This window comes from Dromaius novaehollandiae, chromosome 1 (assembly GCF_036370855.1).
Source record: "Dromaius novaehollandiae isolate bDroNov1 chromosome 1, bDroNov1.hap1, whole genome shotgun sequence".
Classification (NCBI taxonomy): Eukaryota; Metazoa; Chordata; class Aves; order Casuariiformes; family Dromaiidae; genus Dromaius; species Dromaius novaehollandiae.
Window position 1 is genome coordinate 10,924,125 of NC_088098.1, and position 17,083 is coordinate 10,941,207.

At 40.2% G+C, this 17,083-nt stretch overlaps 1 protein-coding gene across 3 annotated transcripts in view; it reads left to right on the forward strand.

Moving 5' to 3' along the window:
* The window catches only part of LHFPL3 (LHFPL tetraspan subfamily member 3), a 271,087-nt gene that overhangs the window by 5,895 nt on the left and 248,109 nt on the right, over positions 1 to 17,083 (forward strand). The window lies entirely within an intron of this gene.

Consider the following 17,083-nt stretch of genomic DNA (forward strand, 5'->3'; position numbering starts at 1 on the left):
TAGCTACTCATGCTAAGCAAGTTTTATATAAGTTGTGCTAAGCGGCTACCTCTAGACAGTTTCAGTTCGCTATTCTTTAACACTGCCTTACTCACTTCCTTTCAGGTAACAATTATGCCATCTTTGCATGTGTGCCCACATATTCTTTTGTCTTTCATAGTTCTTATTAATTTGCCCCGGGCAGACACCAGGCTTTCTGTAGTTCCACAGATTTCACCTGGACCTGTTTAAAAACTGTTTTCATATTAGCCAGTTTCCAGTCCTTTAGACCCAAAGTAGTCTTAAGTGAGAGGTTACAAGCCACAATTAGAAGTGCATTTATAACAGAGTATTGTTTCAGAATAAAAAGGTGAAATTTTTCATTGCAGCTTTGTTGTTGCTTGCCTTTATACTTGAAATAAGCCTGCAGGACCAGGTGACTTTTACGTAACTGTCTTAAAAGGCTTGACCTTGATGCTCTCAGAGCCTTTGTTACTGCTGGTCGTCAGATCTTGGTACAGGGGTAAATTTCAGAAGGTTGGAGAAAATCCAGTCTCATGCCAGTATTTGAGCAGGGTGTCTGGTGGAGTCAGGGATCTGTACGTAACCTGCTATTCTTCAATATCCTTATTAATTAATTGGAAGAATAATACAAGTTTATCACTGCTGAAATTTGCAGATGGCACAAAAATTGATTAACAAATGATTACAAGGATAGATAATTCCACAGACTGATCTGGATGCTGTAATTACCTGGGCTTGCTTCAACAGCCTGTATTTTACACAGCAAATGCAATGGAAAACTTGTGTGAATGAGAATGTAGGAGGTGCCCAACTGCTAGGAGACCCCGTTATGGGAAGCAGTTATTTGGAAGAGGAATTAGAGGTGGTGGCAGACGCGTGTGAGCCCTCAGTACAGTGCTGCACTAAAAAAACTGATGTGATCCTTAAACGTGTATGCAAGAAATAGGGCTGTGGGGTTACCATTGCCCACAGTGGTTCCAGTCAGTACTCGCTCTGTCCAGTTCTAACAGCTGTCAAGATTGTCTTTAAAGTATAAAGTGGAAACGGTTTCAGAAATTCTTAAAATAAATGAAAGAAGATGAGCTAAAAGGGTGATTTTTCTTGCTATTCAAAAGAAAATTAAAAGTTGACAAATTATGGTGTGTAAAGACCTATACAGGGAAGCGATTTCAAGTAGTACAGTCTTCCTTAACCTGGCAGATCCAGTGTTTGGAAGCTCAAGTTAAACAAATTTGCATTAGCCATGAGGTCTCTTGTAACTTGTTAAGTTCATTTGTTAATCATCTTTACTGTGGTTTCTTTGTCACTTAAGGTCTTTAAATAGGACTGGATGCCTCTTTTTCTAAGAGATATGGCCTAATTGACTGGAAGCAAAGGAGTTAGTGAGGCAGAAAAACAGGGTGAATGACCACGGTGAGCTCTTCCAATTATTAATCTAATATTGTCAAGCAAGAATCCCTAACAGACACACCTGCCAGCCTGTGTTCCCGCTGTGTTCCCCCTCCGTGAGGCGGCAGAAGCACAGAAGGCCTAAGGCAGTGCAAAGCAAATCCTGGAACGTCACACTGATTTTGAACTGAGTTTCAGCATTGATGCTGACTTTCATCGGGTGATTAAACCCTTCCCCCACCCCAGGTGAGGTGGCTGAGGTTTTTTAGTGATCTTTGAGCCGTAGTGGGTATTAGTCCTTCAGGGAGAAAATTCTGGCAGTGGATACTGAAGGCTCTGTCAACAGTAAAGTTAGGATGGCCTCAGTGTCCCAGGGACATAGGGTGCTGGGGCTGTGCAGGCAGGTTTGGGGGAAGAGCCATGTCCTCTGCTGGCCAACAAACAGACTCTCTCATCAGGCCTCCAAGGACATCTCCTAATTAGAGCAGGCCTGGTGCATGGGCCCATTTCTCCAAGAGGAGAAATCATACTGCCGATACGGCTTGATGTCTGTTGAGCTCCAGAGGAAACTTCCTCACCAGGCTTAGCAGAGATCCTCGGTGCCGCCTTTGTCGGTGGGCTGGGAGCGCAACTCAGTTCTGCCGCTACCACCCTCACTGAGATGAGAACTGCCAAGCTGGTTTGGGAATTATTCATGTCCTGGAGTGAGCTGGAAAGAGCACTGAGCAGCTTGGAAAGATGAGTCCAGGATGAAATGAGTGGCATGGCTGTGCAGCCTTTATGGTTTGGTTACTTTATTTGAAGTAAACGTTTTCACAAATTTCATGCTTTGGCTATGAAAATGAAGGTAAAAGGTATGTTCTGTGAGGAGCGGCCTAAGGGAGGAATACTGTGCCTCAGTGTCCCCTCCCGCCCCAAAGAGTCGTTTCCTTCCCCGCATACCCCATGCCCACAGTGTCAGCAGTTCTCCCCTCCATCTTCTCGTCCCCTGCCTCCACGTATCGCTTCCGCCTCAGTAGCTGAACTCCCAGGCTCCTCACAGGCTTTTGGTGGACCTGACGAAGACACACCGTATGTTATAGCTGTCTGCAAGCTATTTGTGTGTTGATTTGAGGTCCTGAAGTTGCCTCTTCAGGTTGTTAAGGGATGAACTATCCCTGTCTTTTCACTGGTGGGAATTTCTGCTTTTCCCTGTTACTGTTTTTTTTTTTTTTCTCCCCACAAAACTTGCAGAAGTTTAGGATCTTGGAAACCCCTACCAGCAATCAAATTTGGTTGAAATTGGTCATCAGGCTCAAAAATTCCTAGGGAGGCGTGCCAGACAGACAATACAAGCACATCAGTCTCGTTCCTATAGGGAACCTCGGTAAAATGTATCACGTATGGAGTTATTTCATTTATTTGTATGAGTAATTTGAGATTTTGATAGCAAAAACTTGATTTTGAAGGATAAAGGTGTCTTGGGAATGGAGAAGGGATATTTTCTTTCATTTTGGGGTGTAATAAAAATTTCAGCCTCTTACAACTTTCCAAATTGCCTTTTATGAACATTGTGGGGGTTGTGGCCCACTGTTTGAGAAACACCTAGATAACAGAATAGTGAGATATCAAGGGAAAAGCATGAAATTATCCAGGCAATTTGAGGAAGATTTGCATTTACATTGAAAAAAAATGTATGAGAGGGAAGAAAGGAGGGAAGAAAGGAACTGGGAGAGAATTTAAAGGAGGAGAATTTCACCTGTTCAAATGTGGTGAGCTAAGAACTTGAATACAGTTGGGAAAAAAAATTGCAGTGGGGTTTTCAAAAGCAGCTGGTGTTGTTGGAAAGATCTGCTTTCTTGAAATGGAAGGGACTTTGTTGACATAGACTAAGGCTGCTGCTGAGTTCTTTAAAAATTCATTCTAGAAGTTTAATGAAGAAAATTGCTATACAGAAAAATGAAGCAAGGATCAGGAGAAGCATATGGATATTATCAATGGTAGAAGGCATTTTATAAAACAAAGCTAGATTTTCAAACACTAAGGTTATTTTACCTTTTGAGAAGTGAACCTTTTTTTTAGCACTGTGGTATAAACCACATTAGCTTTGATCTTGCAAACATAAAGACAGCAAACATATCAGGACAGAAAATCTGTGGCATGATCAGACAGTGTGGACTCAATATTTGAAAACTGACAAGATCCAGCTGTGAGGAATGTCAGGGTCACAGTAGTGAGGCATCACAAAGGAAAAAAATAAAAACACATTTTTGCTCAGAAATGGCGAAATGAGAAAAAGACATGAACAAGCCCAAAGCCTGAAAAGTCTGCAGAATTCGATAACATCAGTTGCTATCAGCATTGTTAAAAATGCAGTGGCAGCATGACAGAGTGGATAGCTAGAATATGCATTACTGTGTGGAACAGTGTGCAAATCCCAATTACTAAGAGAGAATTATGGCTAGAATCCTTAAGAAGGGGAATATAATAGACTTTAAGATCTATCTGTTCTAAGAAAGGTATTATCCATCTTCATGCTGGCATTCAGAGATGGGGAAGACTTGAAACAAGCTGGCCTTAGAATGAGAAGGTCATACGTACCAGGGGAAAAGGTTCCTTTATTTTCTCCTTGAGAAGACACATGCAAATTTCTGAATTTCATTGATTTTAAAAGGTAGCTGACGGCCTCTGTGGAGAGCCTCTTTGACACAAGCACATCATGTGCTATCTCAGAGAATATTATTCAATCAAGTAATTGTGACTGCATCAGAAGGAGAGAGATACAGAGTAAATCATTTAAAATAAATTATTACAAACAGTTGATGAGATGTCACACATTCCACTTTCCTTATTTTTGTGGTTGTCTTTCAGAAAGGAAGAGTTTAGAGGGAAGAAAGATAAACACGCTGTACTTGCAAGGTCAAATACAAATATTCTCTGAGTTGTTTAGAAAATGCTGTTTGTGAAACCTTGGGAGGTTTTTTTGTTTGCTGCTAAAAGTCAACAGTTTTGTGCCTTTCTTGTAAAAGTTCACTGAATAAGGCAAATAATCTCATGTGAGTAACATGACCAGAGTGTGTCTTCTACTGCTGTGTTAGCCTGTGTCTCTGGAACCGCAGTCTTACACTGCTTTAGTCATCGTGATGAACTTCGTGTGCAGGGGAAGTGCAGATAAAATAGAACAGTGTCTCTTAAGATGAGGGTGGATTTTGGCAGAGAGGGGCGGAGGGTGGGCTGGCAGCAGTACATTTTCCTCCTGTCTGACCTGCCTCTTCCCCTGCAATAACAGGCTTCTGGAGAGTCTGCAGAAGCACAGATGCATCCTGAATGCTTTTTGTAACAGGGAATCTCCCGACGTGGGCAGGAAGAGCCTTCGAGAGGTTTATACTACTCCGATGACAGCGTGAAAGCCTAAAGTATTTGCAGACTGTGCTTGTGTTACATCCTTGGAGACTAACAGTCTTCAGAGTTAAGCTCAGCAGTTCCTTCCTCCTGAGCACGAGCGGGTCATCCCCTCACCTCGCCAGAGCCCAACAGGGCGACACAACGGCAGCACTGATACCTGTAAATTGAGCATAGCCAGAACCAGCCGCCGGTGCAGAGTCAGCTGACACAGACTGGCCAGTGTCCATACTATTATATCTTTTTGCCTTACAAAACTGGGTCACAGCTCTGAAATTGCCTACTGGGAATTGTTCCTGGCATGTCCTAACTCGCAAACTTTCCCCTGGCAATTTTTTGGAAGAGTGTTAGTTGGAACAGGCCAAAACCATGCCCGTGGAACATGTCATAGGACAAGGCTAACAATTTAATAGCATAGACGGTTGAGTTTCAGTGCCCGGGAATGTTCCCTGGCACATCTTAATTTAGGGGTATGGACATAACCAATATGCAACATAGTCTCGAAATGGAGAGTTCAAGAATTATCTGAAAACTTGAGATGGCATGGGATTTATTCCTTGAATTTGAATAATTTTATAACAATAACTCGATGTCATAGTATTCATTTCTGATTTTCATTGTTTTAAGTAATAAAAATCCATGGACAGAAAATTTGTACGAGATGTAGTTAGTTTTGAAATTAAACTTAGTCCCTGAAAATGAAAGATGCTTATAAGCTTTGGTAGAAGCAAAAAGTAAGCAAAAATGTTGTGGAATAAGCCACAAACATTTTTTTGACATAGAGGTAGTGGGAGAGTGTGGCCCATGAGCATAAAAATCTTAAATGAGTGTTCTCTTTGATACAGACAATGTGTTTCAAAATGAGATTTTCCCCAGGTGTCTTCAACTTCGTTAATAAATCTTTGAACATTAAAACACCTCTGCATTGAATCTTTACTTGAGAGACATTCAGTATAGCTTCCCAAAGAGTTAATTCAAAGTTTTAAGATTAATTCCACGTATTAGACTTTCCATGAAAATAAAATTCATTTTTGGAGCTTTATTTTCCTCAAAAAAAAGTTAATTGTTACTTGGTTGTTGTGTCTTGATATTTAGCCCTCCTATTTCTGGTGAAATTATATTACAACATTAGTAAAAAAATGCCTGAAATTGCAATTGACGGTCACTTCACTAGAAAAATATGATTTTTTGTATTAGGAATCTAGCAGTTTTGCTTCAGGTCTGACTTTTTCTGTGTAGGGAAAGAGGATTCAAAGATTAAATTGGAGGAGAAATCTAGCCAAGACTTTTTACTTGCATATATTGTAGGATGGGCTTGTTAGGCAGCTTTTGCTAGCTAATAGAAACTGTACAACTAACCCTTGGGCTGTTTAAAAAATACTGGATGCCCTGTGTCTAACTAAGGCTACATTTTCTTTCTTTGCTTTTGCCTAGCTAGTGGCAGCAGTGCTGCAACGGGGAGTGCCCTCATTATGCTGGATTTTCATGAGAATTCAGAACCCATTCAGATGCCTAAATCGGAGCTGAATTCCTTTAGAAATCTGGCTACTAGTGACTGTCTGGCTTCAGAATAACATGGCTTGTCTTCTGAAATTCCCCTCTCTAATATTAGTCTAAATCTGCTGATCATTTACCTGATCCAATCACTTGCATTTAATTTGTGTGAGACATTTTGTGTTTGATCACATCCTTGACGTAGTATAATAGCATCAGCTGACTCACCAACAGTAATTTCCAAGCTGACACTTCACTGTTGTCAGGCAGATGCCCTCGTGGTTCAGTGCAAAGGAAGCTGGAAAACCACGCAGAAAGGTCTTGATGACCTTGAGGAGCGAGGCAATAGAAGTGGGGTGGAATTCGGTAGGGCGAAAGGAAAGGCCACACAGCTAGGGCAAGTAAAAATGAGTGACAAAAGGACCTGAGTAGATCAGTTCACCAAGGGATGACAGTAAGATGTCAACATAATGCAGCTGTGAAGAGGGCATGTGTGATCCTGGGATGCATTTCATGAAGTGCTTCCAGCTGAGTTAGGGAGATGTTAACATCATTGCGTGGTGTACCTTGAAATTTCATTTGGCGTTATGGACACCCATGTCCAATTCTGACTGAAAAGGTAATAGCTGCAGGAAGGAACATCAGGATGATTAGGGAAACGGTGACATTTCTTGCAAGGAGGAAGCTAGAAAAACTTGGTTAGTTTAGTGTAGAAAGAGAAAGGTTGAGAAGAGGTCCATGATTTCTGCCTAAAAGTATATCAAAGGGCTAATAAACAGAAGGAAGGGAAAAGAACTGTTTAAGCCAGTAGTTTTCAGTTTTATCTGTTTTGTGGGATCCGAAATTTTTTCCAAAGATGATGCTACATACCCTGTAGAGCAGCTTACAGTCTGTTAGGCCTGCTTTGCTTCATTACCTTTTAGAAGTCCCTTAGAAGTTGTTTATGTACCCTTCCAGGGTCCATGGACCAGAAGTTGAAAACCAATGATTTTAAACTTGGAGCTAGCAGTGGGACAAGAACAAATGGGTATAACCTGGATATAAATCACATCAGCCTGGAAATTAAAAGAAGGTTTCTCATTATTAGAACAGCACGGTTCTGCAGCAACTTTCTTATGGGAATTGAATTGGCAAAATACTGAGCTGTTCACTGGCAACTGATTAGTGTCTGAAAGAGATTACACGATGAGATGCTTGTAACGGCATGCACTGTTCCTGTGGTTTTCACTTCTCAGAAGCAATTCATCTAGGTGCATGTCCTTTTCCATTCTAGTCCCATTTGTTCTGTTTTTTAAACACTATCACTCCTATCGGAGTGCCTTCTAGGATTAAAAATAGACAGTGACCAACATCTGTTGATCTGTTAAGTGAGGCTCCATTCTGCTCCACCCACACTTCCGCTCCACTCCCGCCTGCTGTGCTGACCAAACAAGCCTTTCTTAAATTCCCAGTAAAACAGTAAAACAGTGTCACAAACAACAGGTGTTGCATTAATGTGCTTAACATTTTCCCTTTGCATTCACTATTTTCATGTGACTTGGTTATTTAATTTCCTTTAAGAAAATTAAAGTCATGAATGAGCTAAATATTGATGCTTAAGAATGAAAGTAGTGAAAAAAATGACTCTTTATTCTAAAATACCAGGGTTTCAGGAAAAACAGTTGACAAATTATTGATTCTGTGACTAACCTGAGATACAGTTTTGTTAAGAATGTTTCTTTAAGAAGTTGTCCCTTGTCATCTCTCAGTTCATGCAATCATTTTGTGATGCCAAGCTGCTATGTAAATGATCTTCCTAAATAGCTGAGTTGAGACATGTAAAATCTCTTCAACTTGTTGATATTTTACTGGATGCTCCATTTTTCTGTGTGAATAGGTTTGTGTCAAATGCATTGCATGCTGTAGAAAGAACAAGCTGATCAAGCCGTCTTTGCTCAGGCGGAATGGGAAGTCGAGCAATGCCGAGTTCCGTGTTCAGTTATTTCTGCCTCCTTTTCTAACTCTCAAATTCTGTAGCCACTTGAGAGGGAGAGAGAGCACTTTGTCAATGGGATAAACGAGTGTTCAGTGGATCAAACAACTGTCTATAAGCTATGTAGAAAGAAAACACTGCAAGTTGCAAATTAAACACTTCTAATCTTGTACATATTTATGAAAGCTATTGCATGTGGCATATGTACATAAAAAGGTGCAGTCAGGATTTTACAACCTTAGTGATAGTTCTGCAGATATTAGTATCTGAGTATAAATTTAGACTTACTGAATTCAGGAATTTTCTGTGTGATCCCAAGATGTTAAACATATAACTTGACATTTCATTAATTTTTAATTATACGTTGTGTTGCAGGAATTGTGGCAAGACAAAGCTGAGATTGTCTGGGTAACTGTAACTGCATTTTGTCTCTTCCTGAAGGGAGGTCTAATTTTTTTTATTCCTTGGGGCTGCTTTTTCCTATATCAAGTCTGGGCCAAATACAAAGCACACTTCTACAGTCAGCTTATTTTATTGGGGGTAAAGAGGAGTTGGACTTTGTCAGATAATGGATAAGCATAGATACAGCACAGAGGATGTGCCAGATGATATTGCACTGAGATATCTGATTACACAGACCTGTCAGAGTATACTAGCTTGCTATCACCACAAGCCTTGGCAGATCTAAACTGGCTCTTGCAAGGCCAGTTGAGTGTTTCTGTACTGAAGTCAATACTGTTCAGGATCTTAGTTCAGGTATGATGTCAGACCCAAGCTCTGTCTGTATTTGTTCAGTCCTGTGTTGTGTTGTTCTGAAAATGAAGACTTTGGGAAACTGGAGGACTGATGAATGCTGTACAGAGGCTTCTGTATGGATAGGGATCAGTCCAAGATGAAAGCATTCAGTGTAGGTGTCTGTGCACAGTTTCTAAATTCTCCTTCTGGTCAATGGAGATAGAGTCAGTGTAGTCCATGGAGGCCAAACCATCAATATTTTGCCTACATCCAGGTCTCTAGTGGTGTTTCAAATGCCTTAACTGTCCTGTCTCATCTCTAACTGCTTTCCAGAAGGACACAGGTCTTCTGTAGTTTCTCTGTCATATCTGTTGCCTGCACACAGACGTCTCACAGACTGTGGAACAGCTCATACGTCATTAGGCAACAATGTGTTGGCAAGTGAATTGAACCCAAACTTATATTCTTAGCTAATATGTGAGACTCTTCCGTTTAGGTCTTTCAATCTGGAGGTGAATCCCACCCTCTGTGATTATGAAACCAGCCTGGATCCAGCTCCTAGTGAGCCCTGGATATGAGCTGTGCCGTATGGAGCTACTCCGCATTGGTGGTATGGCTGATGTGTGATCTGGATAAGCTTTCAGAGGTCCTGGAGTTGAATATGCCTCAGTGGTCTGCCAAGGGACCACCCACGGGTGTGACTATGACAATGTTTGAGTTTGGACCAGGAGTGCATTTTTAAAATGAGTCTCATAGTTGTCCCTACTTACAGCACGTTGGTTGACCTTGTGGAGCAATCTTGGGGTGTGCAAACAGGACTCTCAGCTGACTAAACTAAATCAGAAGATGCTCTCCAGGAGTGCACGTCATGCACTTCTACCACCCCCATGAGTGCAGTCCACAGGACTGGACAGGAACTAGTCCAAAATGAAACCTCTGAAACACATGTGCTGTGGATATTAGGTGCTAAGCACCAAGCATTTCACTTTACAGATCCACTGTATTGCACTATACTACTTGCTGATGTAGACATAGTCTGTGCTTTCACACATTGGATTTTATTAAATTTAGGCTTGTCTGTGTCTTTGGTTTATAAAGCTGAGTTTAGTGGTAATGAAATATGTATTTTATTCTAAATAAACAGATTATACCATCAATCATTGTTCCTTCATAATGTGCTTTTGTCTGGGATTAAAATAAAGTCACAGTGTTATAAAGGCAGGTATCAGAAATATGATAAAGTAATTTGAATTATCTGATGCTGAAGGAGATTAGTGGATAGTGTATAAAGAGCTTCAAAACAGATATTGACAAGAACAAAGCTGTTGTTATTTATTGCTTCCATTTATCATAGCACTCAAAGTCAGGTTCTAACCATTAAAGTAAATATCTCAGTTTTGCTGAGCTTCGGTGATATTTGTCAGACAGGAGTAAATGCAGGAAGTAATATGTATGTAACATCATTTTCTGAAAAGTTTTAGCAGTCTAAAATGAAATTGCATTAGTTTTTTTATGTGAGTTCTTTAATGACTTGGCTTTTGTTGCTGTACTCTCAGTGGACATTGTGATAGGTCATTAATTTGTATGTGGATATAGCCAATTGAGAATTAGAGCATGGAAAACCATTGTAAAGGAGTGGTGATTCTTTTGTTCTGTAAAATAATGTATTTAAATTGTGATTTCTCAAGCCCTTCTAGAGTGCATTATAGTATTATTATGCTGATCCGGAATTTAGTAGAGTCAGTGAAAAGAAGTCCAGCTATTTCAACAGACATTGCATCAGTTGAGCAAAGGATTTAAGTATATGCTTAACTTTTGACTTCAGTGGGGTGGAAACATGTTTTAAATGCTTGGCTTAACTGAAGTTCACCAGCAATGCCCACCCATTTGAGATGTCAGTCATCAAATATTTCCTCTACGTACTTGGTACACTTCTTCACAATTTCTACAAGTACATGCATTGTAATAAATAATGGGGTGGCAGATCTGTGCCAAAATACTAATAGGTTAACTTCTAAGGGCCAGCAATCTTGACTTGATACTGAGCAACCTCTTCTTGTGAATTGTGTCCCATTGTGTCTATGCCATTCAGTATTAGAGAAGCTATTAATTTTTGTATCATATGGCATTATATCAAAATCTCGTTGCACACTTGTAATGTTCAGTATCCTGCTGTACAAACGGATGAAACACAGTGTGACTCCACAACAAGAGAAAATTTGTCTTAATGATATAAACATAAAGTGATATTTGTGCAATCAATTTTATACACAGTGAGTTCTTTAAAAAGGAATGGCTTCATGGTCATTTGGTACCTAACATATTGCTAGCCTGCAGCCACATTAGGATGCAAAGACAGACAGTAAGGTGGGAGTTAATATGTATTATACTACTGCAGATTTTAATAAAAGGTAGCATGAGTGAAGTGATTTCCTCAGCTTATAGCTAGTATACCAAATTGTCACATGCCATAAAATGCATAAGCAGATACCATATAAAAAGGTCTACAGCAAGAATTGCACTTGCAGCAGATTAGAGAGGGAGTTGTAAAATTAAATATAATATCACTCTTTAGCGAATACAGGGTAATATAAGTCTGGAGTTAGAATACTGCAATGCCAGTCAGTCCCCCAAAGAGCCAATAATAGGAGCCAATTGCTGTGTCTATGTAATCAAGACCATAGGAGTGAAAGTAAAGTATCTAAGCAATTATGATTATGAAGATAAACTGTTACATAAATAACTAGACAGGTGGCTGTCAGTAACTTGTATTTCTTACCCACTCAAATAATTAAAGTAATAGTAAGCTTCCAAACTTTGCTGCTGTCCAAAACAATGTGAAACCTTGCATTCATATTTGTTTTCTGTCACTTCTTCCCTTTGCATTGTGTTTTGTGTGCCTACTGAATAATGTCCCTAGTGAGACTAGTGCCCCTGGGAGCAGGGACTAGATCTGATTTTATGTTTGAACAGAGCCCAACATAGCTGAATCCTGATTGTGACCTCCAGCTTTGACTGCAATGAAGTAAAGATAATTATTATTATCTGAATTTTATTTGAATGGCGTGTGTAACATAAGCTTGATGAGGTACCCAATTTGCAATAGTAGTAACTATGCACTGAACAAACCCTGCTATGTGATCTTGGGTAAGTCATTTTACCTTTCTGAGATTTCCCATCTGTAAAATGGGGGTGAGATAACTCCTTAAAACGTGCTGTGCAAGTACGGGGTATATTACTACTAGAAACTGATTGCGAGGCTTTGCATGCAAATTCTGGGTCTGCTTTGTGCAAGATGACTCCTCACCTTTACAAAACTCAGAGATCTCTGGGCCATCTTAATAGTAATCAGTGTAAACAATGAAAACCTGTAATTATCTTGAATAGGAGAAAGCAAAATTAAACATATTTGTAGATGTACATCACTATGAACAACCATCTGTAGGATGATAAATAGTGGCATGCATATATAAACACATCGAGTTGTCATTCCAGACAACATATTCTGTATGTTTATTTCTGTATTAATGAGGTACTCGGTTCTGTTTTGACATCTGTCACTTTGCAATCATGGCAGTGCGGTTCTGAATTTGAGAACAAAATTCATTGGCATTATTTAAGCTTTTCACTCTGTGCATTGGAAATACGTGTGATGTAACACGTTTGGCCAAACCAGGCTTTTTCCTTGGATAACAAGATCTAACTGTCTTGATAACATAAGAAGATGACATAGTTTCAAACGCATCAATTCAGGAACCCAAATACTGAGGCCGTGATCATCCTGGGCAGACTTGAGAGGAATGCTGTGATACAGGGACTGACAGAACCAAGGCTGACCTGAGCCTATTTATCCGGTCACTTCAGCATTCAGCAGAGTATAATACTTCCTTTTTTGACTTGTTTTTTCTTTCAAAAAAGGACTGCAGCATATCCAGATATATAACTCATGGCTCATTTACTCAACAGTACCAGTGAGTGCCCCCACAGTGATTCTCTTTTGAACTTACAAGAGTGACAGATTGTTCAGACCACTGGTTTTCAGCATCCACAGCAAACTGGCATGCTGTAGGGCTTTCTACTGGCAAGAATTGCTGCAGGGAGCAGCACAGTTGATACAGAGAGAAGTACAGTTGATATCCAAAGAGCTACCAAAAATATTCAAACCACATCTTGGGACCATTCAGCTGAGGGCACTAGATTTAAGTTCCTGCAAGATTTAGCATTTCACTTTTTCCCCCTTCCTGTATGTGTTCTGGTTCTTCAACTATGACTGCTTTGAGTGAATAGATAGCATGAAAGAAAGACAGCATATATAGAGAAGAGGATCTGTTTACAAAGTGACTTAGAGGAAGAACAGCCAAAATTGCTTTTCTACAGATAGTTGGAGAGCGGCAACCTCACCTTGATTGGAAGAACCAAATCTCAGAGACTTTCAGTGTTCTGCAGTATAAATCAGAACTTAGTTTAAGTCTAAATAAAGGAGGACTTTCTCCTTCTTCACTATTGCCTTCTCCTACTGAAGTATCTTAGAAATATATTTGCCTTTTTTGAAAACAGCCTATGCAAGTAAGCTAATTATTACATAACACATGACATAGATGCTCATGAGAAAATCCAGCTAGCTCAGGACTATAGGAAAATGTAATTAAGCAACCTTTGTGTAGTCATGGTTGATGGCCACCTAAGTGGATTCCACCCCAGAATTCTGAAAGCAAATGGGTAGTCATTTGTGGTGTATGCTCCAAATTCGATTCTTGGCCTCTGAAGAACAGAGGAAAACCAGCATATTCTCATTTAGGAATTCTCAAAGGTTGTTCATTCTGCCTGTGCTCTGGTTGTCATTTTACTTGTGTTTCTGATAGAAAAGCTGATACGAGACGGGGAGTAAAGGGGTACTAGTGAAACTCCAGGTAAATAATCCTTGCCATTGTACTACAAGTACATCAGTTTCTTCTCTGACGCTAATATCTATCTGGGAAGAGTTTCCTTCCAGAAGGCATGAAAGCAATGAGAAGATAACAGTTTTCACCCAAGAGTAGTAATCTGGCAAAGATATGGTTATTATTCTTGAACTGTGACTTTTAGTGCTACCTGCAGAGATGGTGGGTGGATAATTTCAATCACAAACACTTACAGAAATCTGATGTGGGGCTCTGTTCCAGGAAAGCAGTGCCAAGAAGGATAATTCTATTCTTCAGTGAATTTTTGGGTGGTGCTACTTGTGGACTGAGAACTCTGTGAAGGTTATTTCTTGAGCCACATTTTGTCAATGAAACTTCTGCTCCACAGCCAGAAAATGCTCTGTCTGGAAAAAAAAACCCATAGTGTTGGCAGGAAATTTTATGACATATTGGGTGATGTCATTAAGGGAGCTGTTAGCAATCTGTCATTTAAGGAACAGCTTCTGCTATTCCAGCATAAGGGAAGTGATTTAATTCTATGTCTGCTTGGATTTCTCCTATACAATCAGTGGAGGCCCAAGAGAATCAAGAGGCACAGTATGATATTCTCCTGATTACTTTGCTGTCATCTCCAATTTATGGCCTAGAGTGCACGTGAATGAAATGTTCATACTCAGAGGAACGGGTGAGGCGTGTTACAGGATGCTTCCCAGATTCATTTAGCCATGTACATGTATGTCATTTAGCCTGTACCTCCCTGTACAGGGAAAGTATTCTTACATAAAGAGTAACTGGGATGACTGTAGCATCAAACTCAGGTTAGGCAAACATATTTGTTTGCTGACGAATGAGAGAAGGAAGAGAATTGCGTAGGAATATCCATGATCTGGCACCAGAGCAAGTGCCTTTCCTGTTGGAGGGTGACACATTAACCCAGATTGTACCAGTCCTCAGGAAATCCTTGGGGCTGTTGCAGCCTTCTTTCAGCCTTTGGTTATTTGTGTTCCAGGTTAGAGAACAGAATAGCAGAAAATTCCCCGAAATTGTGGTTTGGACATACTGCGTAACACACAGAGCCTCCTCCTGCTTTTGCTGTGGGACACAAAAAGCTGGTTCCTGAGTGCTGGCATCGGGAACCAAGCCGTTGCCCCGTTCTCTCCCAGCAGACCGCAGAGCGTAGTGGTGCGATGCAAGAGAGGGGATACTGGGGGATAGCTCCAGCTTATTGCCACAGGGTGTGGAGAGCAGAAGCACAGATTGCTTCAGGAAAGCATTAGACAATTAATAGAGGAGACATACAGCGATGGCTATTGAATTTACTGACCTGGGTATTGCCACTGACTCACTTGCTAGACAGCAGATTGCTGGAAGTTAGAAGGACATGATGGAGGAAATACTCGTCTTGCTTCTGGTATTCTTCCCTGAAGTTTCTGCTATTGTCTCCTGTTGATAGTGTGATTTCAGGCTGGATGAACCTTTAGTCTCTCTGAGAATACCAGTTCTTGTATTTTTAATTATTCCTTTGCAGGTAGGTTTAACAGAGATTATTTGTTCTTTCTGTGGGCCATGGCATATTCCAGTGTGAAGTGCCTGAGCATTTGTGCCATCCTGTTTTGAATCCTCCTGCTGTCTTGAAAGTGCTTTTTCTCCTCATAAAATACATTCACAGATCTATAGACTTAAAGGCCAGACAAGTCCATTAGTCTGCTTTACTGGATAATACGTGCCATAGAGCTTTACCAAGCTGTTGCAGTACGGAGTCCCAGTATGCTAATACGTGTTCCTTTATTCTGGTAGCAACTATAAAGAGATGCAGTTAAGTGTTTGCTGCCAGAATCAGGATCATTCTTTTCCCTTCCCAGGAGATGGAACTGAGTTTATCTCCTCCAGATATCCAGTGATTTCAAAAATATTGTTTTGGCTGATTTAGTAAATGCATAACTTCTGTGAATGAAAAAGTGCCCTAAGTTGGAGCAGTGTCTAAGAATACTTAGTTAGCATTTATATAATGGTTTTCAACCAGCTGTTTCAAAATGCTTTATACACAATGATAAGCATGGTTATCACTCTCCTAGTTTTCTTCACTCTCAGCAGCTGAGGACAAGAGGGTTTGCTGACTGCCCAGAACAGAATCCTGCCTCTTCCTCTGCTGTTTTATCCTCTCGGTCTAATCAAGCTGATATCACTCAGGCTCAGTCTTGTACAGGGCTGGTGGATCAGCTAGTTCTGGATCAGAAAGGAGCGGAGGATTGTAGTTTCATATCTGCCATAGCAAGATATGCTTCTGAAATACAATTATCATCCTCACAGCTGGGATCCACAGTCTTGAAGAGACAGCTGGAGTGAGCAGGAGAGGTGAAAGGTGGGAGTGGAAGAAGGTACATTCGAAAGGTCTCAATGTGTATCATTAGGCAGGAAACAGAATCGGCAGCAATATGAACTCAAATGCAACCGTCAATAGTACATGAATTTTTAAATCTGCTTGTCAGCTGACCAAATAGTGATCATGAGACAATCCTGTATAGAATCGGAAGTTTGGATAAAAATATAACATTATAAAAAATTGATATATTTGGTAAGGAATGATTGCCGTTTGGAGTCTTGCCTTTTCAGATTTTCATTTTCAAAGTTTGCTGCACAACTCTGAAGGCTAACTTGACATTCTTGCTTATTCGTAGATGTCCAGTCTCCAGGAACTGGGACTTTGATAAATCACCAAATATCTGAGGTACTTGATGAAATTCTGAGCGTGAGCAAGATTGGGAACAAAGTGACAGTTAGCAAAACACAGCCATAGAAACTGCGGCCTGACCTCCAATGGTGAACAATTCCTAATACATTTTTTGCAGGGGGGGAAGGTTAACTTCAGTAGGAAACCAGTTAATTGGGGGAAGAATTTGGAAATCTAGGCAAAATGACAAGGCTTGATGATCTTATTTTAAGAAAAAGGTTTAATATGAAGGACAGAAAAATGGCAAGAAGTGTGAATGTGTCTACGAGAAAGTTTATGCCAGAATTAAGAGCTAGCATGTAGGGAAGTGTTACAAATTGGAAAATTACCTACGTAAGAGAGATAAATTTGGCTTTCCAGTGATTGCCTGTAAAATCAAAGTTTAGTAGAAAAAATCAATTCTTGTAGGTTTTTAAAATAAATCTTAATTGTATAATTTCTAATAAGCTACAATGCTTACATCCTTATCATAAAAGT